Below are 8,443 nucleotides of genomic sequence, written 5' to 3'. Positions count from 1 at the left end.
TAGCCTAGCTACCTGGGCAATCTATTGTTTGGACGAGGGGATAAGGTTAGCATTAGCAAACGTATAACTCATGCTATTTTAACAGGTAACTTCTTATTGTGTTGATAAGTCCTTAAACACAATTATTCGAATTAGATAAGATTTGATACGTTGCTTGTGTAGACTACATAAACAGCATTTAGCTGTAAATCACATTTTTTGTCATTCTTTGTTTTAGAACTTCTCCTATGGTACCACATCAATACAGCATGGGGTCTGTGTGTATGTGGGGTCTGCAAGGCTAAATCTTCGTCAAATGTCTGTCTTGCAAATGTAAAAAATATCACATAGTAGGCTAATGTTTAAAACAGACTTTTTTTGTTATTCTATTATAGGTGCAGATGCAGTGACCAAAATGAGCATTGCCATGCAGGTACGTTCTGAGCCATTTCTTTTACTCTTCTCTCTGTTGTCTCCTCTAAAGGAACTTTGCTAGGCCACAATTGCAAATAAAGATTTGTCTAATTACAACACATTTTGATTTAATTTTTGTCATTTTAGTCATTTTGTTGTTTTATTCTAAGCCTGATTTTTACACTTGGTTGCATGCTGAATATAGCTGGTCTACAAGCTCGCAGCACATTGTGTGCTTGTAGATCTTCTGTTTTCATCAAATTGATTTTTATGTACATACAATGTTTACCATTTTGTTGTTACTGTGATTTCAGACACAGGACTTGGATCTGTTGGGCGTACAAACGGTAAGAACATTTCTACCACTGAATTAAGGTTGCATGCTACAAGCTCTCTTGCCTCAAGTTTGCTGTTACATTTGAAAGAAATTTGACTTGAATTTGATTTCATTTTACAGACAAGGTGACATGCTGTACAGAGCTGAGACATCGTTCTTTAATTTAAGGTAATTGTTCATTTTACCAAGGACAGAAAATTGGCACCCAACAATGTGTAACTGTGTACCATTGTTACCATCATAACATTTTAAATGACTGAGGTGTATTATGATGAGTACTGTGGCACTCTGTGCCACACTATGAGCTTGTAGATCTGCTATTTTTCAACAGATAACAGCTTTTAAAATAATGTTTAAAACCTATGAGGCGACACAGATGCGTCCTCAGGTCTAAATGGGTTAAGGCAGTGGTTCTCACAGCCATCAAAACGTTATCCCACAATAATTTATTTAATTAATTCTGTGATTTCAGACGAACTTTCGCTGGAGGAAGACCTATCGACTTCAAATGCAACCTCTGCTGGAAAGGCTACCACCAGTCGGGTTTCCCTGACCCTCTACTATACGCAACATCCAGACCTCAAGGAACGCACCCAGCTTTCCGTGCTCGGACATACAGACATGGGGACATACATACATTGCTACGCTCAGAAACTCCTGACTCCACTCAGAAGAGAATTGGTGTTTTAAAGACTTAAGCACTTACACTTGAGAACTGATGTCTTCTAAATCCTCACAGATTTTAGTTAAAACATTTGCTGCAAAATAATATATATTTACAGATTTGTGCCACATTTTCACGATGTTTCAAAATTAGCAAATCTACAAACTCGTTTTCAACAGCTTACAGCTTTTTAAATAATGGTTAAAGTGGCTAAAACCAGGGGATCTTGGACTTCAGTGACAGGGACCTGGGGTCTGAGAGCCGGAGACGTTGGACAGGGTGCATTTTGGAACTTCTGCTGGCGGCCACCACCAGTCAGGCTTCATAAAGGAAGGAAACGGACAGGCACGGCAGGCAGCTCATCAAATGGTGGTCCGTGGCTCAAATGGTGAATAACTTTGGCATGAAAAGGGTTCAAACCCACCGCTATAGGGGTTTCCAAATGGACTCTTGAATGTATGCTGCACGATTTCTTGCTCAAAAGGTGAATCTCGATTGTGTGTTCTGTTTATTGCTGTGTAACTGTTATTGCAACATTACTGGGCCTACATAACTAACTCCACACAGAATAGACTTGGTGTTTTATAGAAATTAAACTTGAACTGATTCCACAAAATGTCTTCTAAATCCTCGCAGATTTTAGTTAAAACGTTCACTGTGTTTGGGCCACATTTTAGTATTAGCAAATCTACAAGCTTGTGAGCTTGTAAATCTGCCAACAATCTAACAGCTTTTAAAATTATGGTTAAAGTGTTTGAATGGTATGACTGTTTTCTGAAAAGCCTAGATGTTTCTGTATCATTGGTGTTCAAACGATTTACTCCAATCTGAAAATATGTTGTTCCAGGGACCGCGCTACGAGCTTGTAGGTCTGCTATTTAGTTTTATCCTGAAAATGTGCAAATCTTTGAATATATATTGTTTCAGAGCAAACGTTTTTAAACTCATCTTTGCTTCTGGGTAGTCCCTGGAACAACATATTTTCAGATACTGTAGGTGTCTGCGGCCAATTTCATAATATTTCTGGGGTCCTTGACATAACATAATTTGAGAACCACTAATATAGAAACATAGGTTTTTCAGAAAACTGTGGAAATGTGGACACAATCTTATCCAACATGTTCTGGTGGTTTCAGGAAAGTTGGTGTTTTATAGATTTTAGAAGCCAGTGGTTCTCAGAGTGGTCTTAAAGTGCATTCTCAGCAAAATGACATAAAAATCAACCACTTGTATTCTAAACTTGGTTGTTTACATATTTTTTCTATGTGCCTAAATGATTTCATTGTAACCTTTTTTTTTCCTAATAAAGAAACAAAATTAAGTATACATTTGCTGCTTTATTATGTTTCTATAAATATGTGGGAGGGAGGTGAGCATGGGGGAGGATCGAGGGGTGCGGGGTCATATGGGGGGGGGGGGGGTGTCATAAGACAGCTCCACGCTGTCCTGCTGCTGCCGTCGTAGCTGACGTTCGAGTCGCGGCAGAGAAGCGGGGCGCCGGCTACACGCGCGTCGGCGCGCACGGCACACGCTGATCAAGAACGACGCGGCCACATCGTGCGACGCGCCCGGCGGAGGACACGATCGGCGGCGCGCGGCGACCGCCTCCCGCAGGCGGCGCGCCATAACTTGCTAGCTGGGTGGCTGTCCCTCAGTTGATGACTATTCTCTCTCTCTCTCTCTCTCTCTCTCTCTCTCTCTCTCTCTCTCTCTCTCTCTCTCGGTATTATTAACTAAAGAGTACTGCTTGTTTATAACAAACAATAAAGTTACAATATAATGTATTACTGCAGTGCTGCTGCTATAGTATTAACTATACTGCTTGTTTAGGAAACACATACAATTAAGTTACAATATTATTACTGCTGCTAGTATTAACTGTCTATAGGCTACTGCTTGTTTAGGATACACTTATAACAAACACGTTACAATAGTATTACTGCTGCTAGTATTAACTACAAACAAGCATGAGAGAAATACGACTCGTGAATCGTTCCATGTTAAAAAAAAGAGTCAATAATATAAACTATAAACGTAACGTAGTAAAAACAATGTGGTGAATCAGTTCATCTTACCTGCTGTACGTTTCAGGGTTGAGCTGCTAAGACGACGACGACGACACTGTTTTCAAACGAAACCTTTTAGTTTTCTTTGTATATTAATAACAAACATTCACACCAACGCTCATAGGGTTTTGCACATGCGCACATTGCGCAGTCTAGCGCTGCTGCTGCTGGAAGCGTGCACGGTGCACATACCATAGACGGCCGCTAGGGAGAGCCATGGTACCGTGTAATACAGTGGAACAGCTATAGGCCTACTGTAATCTCATCAAACTTCACTAAATCATATTTTAAATATAAACTTATAATATAGAAACCATTTGATGGATCAAATATAACAGTTCAAAAGGTTTTCCACTCTTCCACTCACACACATCACACATAGGCCTACACTTATATTTTTCTTCTACCAATTTACTTTTTCATATATACTGTCTGTGTTAGCCCCTCTGGGAACCCCCAGTAAAGTTTGTATACTTTACATAGGGTCCCTTTTAAATGTCCATGAATTGTGGATACGCTATTAATGAAATCCACATGTCACACAAACATATACACGATGCAATGCAATATAACTACAAACTAAAGGGTAACGTGTGCCTGCACAGATGATTTTAGGTGTTGAGTTAAGTTATTTTAATGTTCCCTTTTTATATTGTCTTATGTTGTGTATCAAATAGACTACCATATCCAACACAGACTTATGAATTGAAACTTTGGATATTTCACAGGGACTGCCTCTGGCACCAGAGAGCTTATCATGCTCAGGGCAAAATATGAATATGTTCATTTCCAACAAAAGGAATTCTTCATCAGAAGCTTGGCAGTAAAGGCCTATTCATAGTCGGAATTTGGTGGTGAGGTGACCACCGCTCCGGTGGTGAGCTGACCACCGGAGCTGAAATAACGTGAGTAAAAACAGAGAGAAGGGCTGGAGCGGTGGCGGTGGTTTGATCTTCACCGCGGCTCGTGACGTCATGTTGTAGTTCGGTGGTCACCTAACCACCGAAAATCCAGACTATGTATGAGCCTTAAGTATTATTTATTTCCATGTTGAACTTGCCATTCACCAATTAACACTCACCTTTGTACATGTCACACTCAAACAACAAGCAATTACATTTGCATAATTCACTGACAATTAAGAGTCTGGTTGCCCCTTTAGGGCAACCACACTAATTAAGGAGATGAAAACAAATGCTGTTTAGTAAACGGGCCTACCACACCAAAATTGCTTCTAGGTCTTCTTGACATGATGTATTTAGGCCAATAGCTACTGGTCCACGGAGTAGCATAAAAGCATAATTGATTTATTGTGAGCAAAACGTTTCAACTAACCCCTGGCATATTTCCTAACGGCTTCATCTTTAAACAAATGGAGGGGATGCCACTTCCAAACATCCAAACAGGCTTCGAAAAAATGGGATAATCTAAAAGCTAAATACAAGGTCATTTACTTTCTATATTGACCTTTTATTCAACTTGAACGCTTGAGTTAACAAATAACACAACATAAATATAGCCCCTAGAAGATGTTGCAGAGATCTCATGTCTGTTTCTAGAAACACCTGCCGAGGATATTGTCTATAGCCTACATGCATTCATGAATCCACTTGCTGACCGGCTGTCGGTATTGAGCAAATTTGTTTGATAGGGGTTTATTTGTGACCATACATTATCTTGAAAACCTTGCCTTATAGGATGTTAATGTATGGTCACATATAAACCACTATCAAACTAATTTGCTCAATACCGACTGCCGGTCAGCAAGTGGATTCATGAATGTAATGTCTGTGTGTATATAGACAATAGACAAAAATGTAGCGAAGATAATTATTTTCTGACTCCTGAGTAATGCCCAGTAATGTTTATTTAAAACATTCAGTTTTCTAATCTGGGCCAAGACATTTATTAAAAGATGATTGCAGGAACCCTTGTGTGACATGTCCTTAATACAGGATCTGGAAAGTATATTAATTGCCATTGACGTTAAGAGCCATGTGAAAGGATGTGACCAGATATGCTGGTTTACCTTGTGTACAATCGAGGTCCTTTAAAGTGCCAAATCGGAATCCTGCTATACTGAACTGTAGAATAGAGTAGTATTTATTTATAGTTTACTAAATATTTCTATACTATATAAACTATTTAAATTATGATGTAATTGGATGATCAAACTTCCTACAGATTGTTTCTCCCCTAATGAGGGGAGTTAATACAGTCATGTATGAGGCTGTTTCTAACTTCCCTAATGCGGGGAGAGAGTGGGGGGGGGGGGGGGGGGCTATAGTTGTTGAGTACTTGAACAAACTTGAATACTTCTACTCAAGTGGTTACCGATTATATTTAAATGGACAAATTTTCGAACTTCTCTAATGAACATTCCAGAGAAAGAGGCAATCACAGCTCATTTTAGGTGAGCTCAGTATAGGATACAACAGCAGTGCCAGTGACTACACATAAGACGTGTGTGCGGAGGACTTCATTGGCATGCAGACTAAATTGGGGACGGTGGGGGTAAAACGTTATTGGCTACTGCAAATATTATTATCAGATATATTTGCATAGGTACAATTTCAATGTTTAATTTCAACAATGCTGTGCATTTCATTTCCTCAGGTAAAGTATGATGTAATACATTTAACAGGTCAAACCAATCAGACAAGTATTTATCTTAATCAGTACGCATACAAATGTATTAAAGCTGCTATGCAATAATGTCGAAATCTTAATGACCTTTTTATTTTTATTTTTAGACAGCCAGCAATGGGTAGAACGCTCCCAAACAAAATGTAGTCTCTGTGACACATCTAGGGGCTGTAATCTGCATTCAAAGATGTTCCTAGAAGCTTTGTCATTGGTCGAGAAAAAGAAACGGTCGCAATGACTAACCAATCAGGAAACAGACAGGCAAATCGACCAATGACAAAGCTTCTAGTAAAAATCTTTGAATGCAGATTGCGGCCCCTAGATGTGTCACAGAGACTACATTTTGTTTGGGAGCGTTCTACACATTGCTGGCTGTCTGGAAAAGAAAAGGAAAAAAAAGGCATTAAAATGTTGACATATTATTGCTTATAGCTGCTTTAATCCAACCAATGCATTTGAGGGAGAAAAAAAAACATTTTAAACAAATTAGTAACATTTTAGTAATTTCTAGGTTATATTGATTGGACATAACAGCAACAGAGTTCAGTCAAACACGGATTCCAAAAGGGAGAACACAAAAAATAAGTCCTTATGGTCTTGTTTCCATTCAGGCCCAATGCAATCAATTCATAGACATGACATGAAGAATGACAAAAAACACACTTGTGTGAAGTGAGAGGTGCTCTTATCATTATACATCACATTCCATGCTCAGCCATCACAAATCATCACAAAATGTCATTCAGGTCTTTTTAGCCTAAATATGTACATCAGCCAATCAAATCATCGCTATGGGATGATGATCAGCCAATCAAATCATCGTGTTTGTGTTCTCACAAAGACAAAGCTGGCCATCAATAACAACAACAAAATATATCATTACAGGAAAGAAATCACTAAATATGTACAAAAAAACACTATATGTACAGTGGGGAACACATTAGGAGGGGGGTGATCACCAGTTTAATTATTTCTTTCCCATGTCCGTATATATAGCTACCCCGACACTAGGGGACACCATATCCCAGGTCTTTATATTTACGCCAACGTATACTCCGTCTATATAATGGTTGAGTCCCAGCACTGCGTTTAACATTGGTCCGGTTTCTATGGCAACGCCCCACCGTTCCAGCTATGGGATGAAAGTACAATCACGGTGTAAAGCAGTTGAAAAGAGGATTTTCAAACCTCCATAAGTCGTCCGGACTCCAGGAGAAATGTCCTCGGTGGATCTTCTGCCATACAAATTTCGGATTAAATTTGTGCCTTTGTAAAAGCTTCTGACGAAAGGTAAACAGTGTGTGCTTGTGCCAATGATACTAACGTGTGTGTGGGGGGCGAAAAAACTCTGTCGTTTAAATCATATATTTTTATCCAAACCACGGAGAGCTCCGTAGATTTCGAGTTATTCAGCTTTTTAGTCAGCCTGTATAATGGGATGCGGACGGGGGCACGGTTGCGCAACCCGGTCTAGGATAGCTGAAGAAGGAAAAGCCAAGCCAAAATAATAATGAAAAAATAGAAATCAGCGATCCAGTTTGATATCAATAATAAAGCTTATCAGACGGAGCATTCCGCCAGAAGCGGAAGCTAGTTAGATTCCTTATGGCGGAGCGTTACGTCACAAGCAGTACGTCTGTTGAAGTGAACGCGTATGGTGGCACTGGGAACTGGGGGTTGTGCTAACAGTTAGCCGCAATAAATGAGAAGTGATAATTTCCTCCCCATTGGGCCTGCTGCAAGCCGCAAGGTGGACTTTTTTTGCCTGTTTTTAAAGATGTACGTGATTTTACATTGGAATGGTGTGGACACACTGGTGTGTTTTCAGAGAAGATGATGCGGTAAAGCTCTTGTCACAATGTTTACATTGGAATGGTTTTTCTCCTGTGTGGACACGAAGGTGTGTCTTCAGGTTACCCGACTTTCTGAAACTCTTGTCACAATGTTTACATTGATAAGCCGGTTTTTCTCCAGTGTGGACATGCTGGTGTGTCTTCAGGGAACCTGGCTGACTAAAACGCTTGTCACAATGTTTACATTGATAAGGTTTTTCTCCAGTGTGGACACGGAGGTGTGTCTTCAGGGAACCTGTCGCACTGAAACTCTTGTCACAATGTTTACATTGGAATGGTTTTTCTCCTGTGTGGACACGAAGGTGTGCCTTCAGGTTACCTGACCTATCAAAACTCTTGTCACAATGTTTACATTGATAAGGTTTTTCTCCAGTGTGGATACGGAGGTGTGTCTTCAGGGAACCTGTTGCACTGAAACTCTTGTCACAATGTTTACATTGGAATGGTTTTTCTCCTGTGTGGACACGAAGGTGTGACTTCAGTT

At 39.8% G+C, this 8,443-nt stretch overlaps 1 long non-coding RNA gene across 1 annotated transcript; it reads left to right on the top strand.

Moving 5' to 3' along the window:
• Positions 1-374: 374 nt before the first annotated feature.
• On the top strand, positions 375-2,595 carry LOC308321011. The gene is made up of 4 exons (XR_013964579.1): positions 375-412; positions 708-740; positions 851-898; positions 1,203-2,595. It is a non-coding gene; the product is annotated as an uncharacterized lncRNA (long non-coding RNA).
• The last annotated feature ends 5,848 nt before the right edge of the window (positions 2,596-8,443 follow it).

The sequence above is a fragment of the Protomyctophum bolini genome, assembly GCF_963924005.1.
Source record: "Protomyctophum bolini genome assembly, chromosome: 9".
NCBI lineage: Eukaryota > Metazoa > Chordata > Actinopteri > Myctophiformes > Myctophidae > Protomyctophum > Protomyctophum bolini.
The sequence above is the reverse complement of the archived record's forward strand: the minus strand, read 5'-3'. Positions and strand labels throughout refer to the sequence as shown.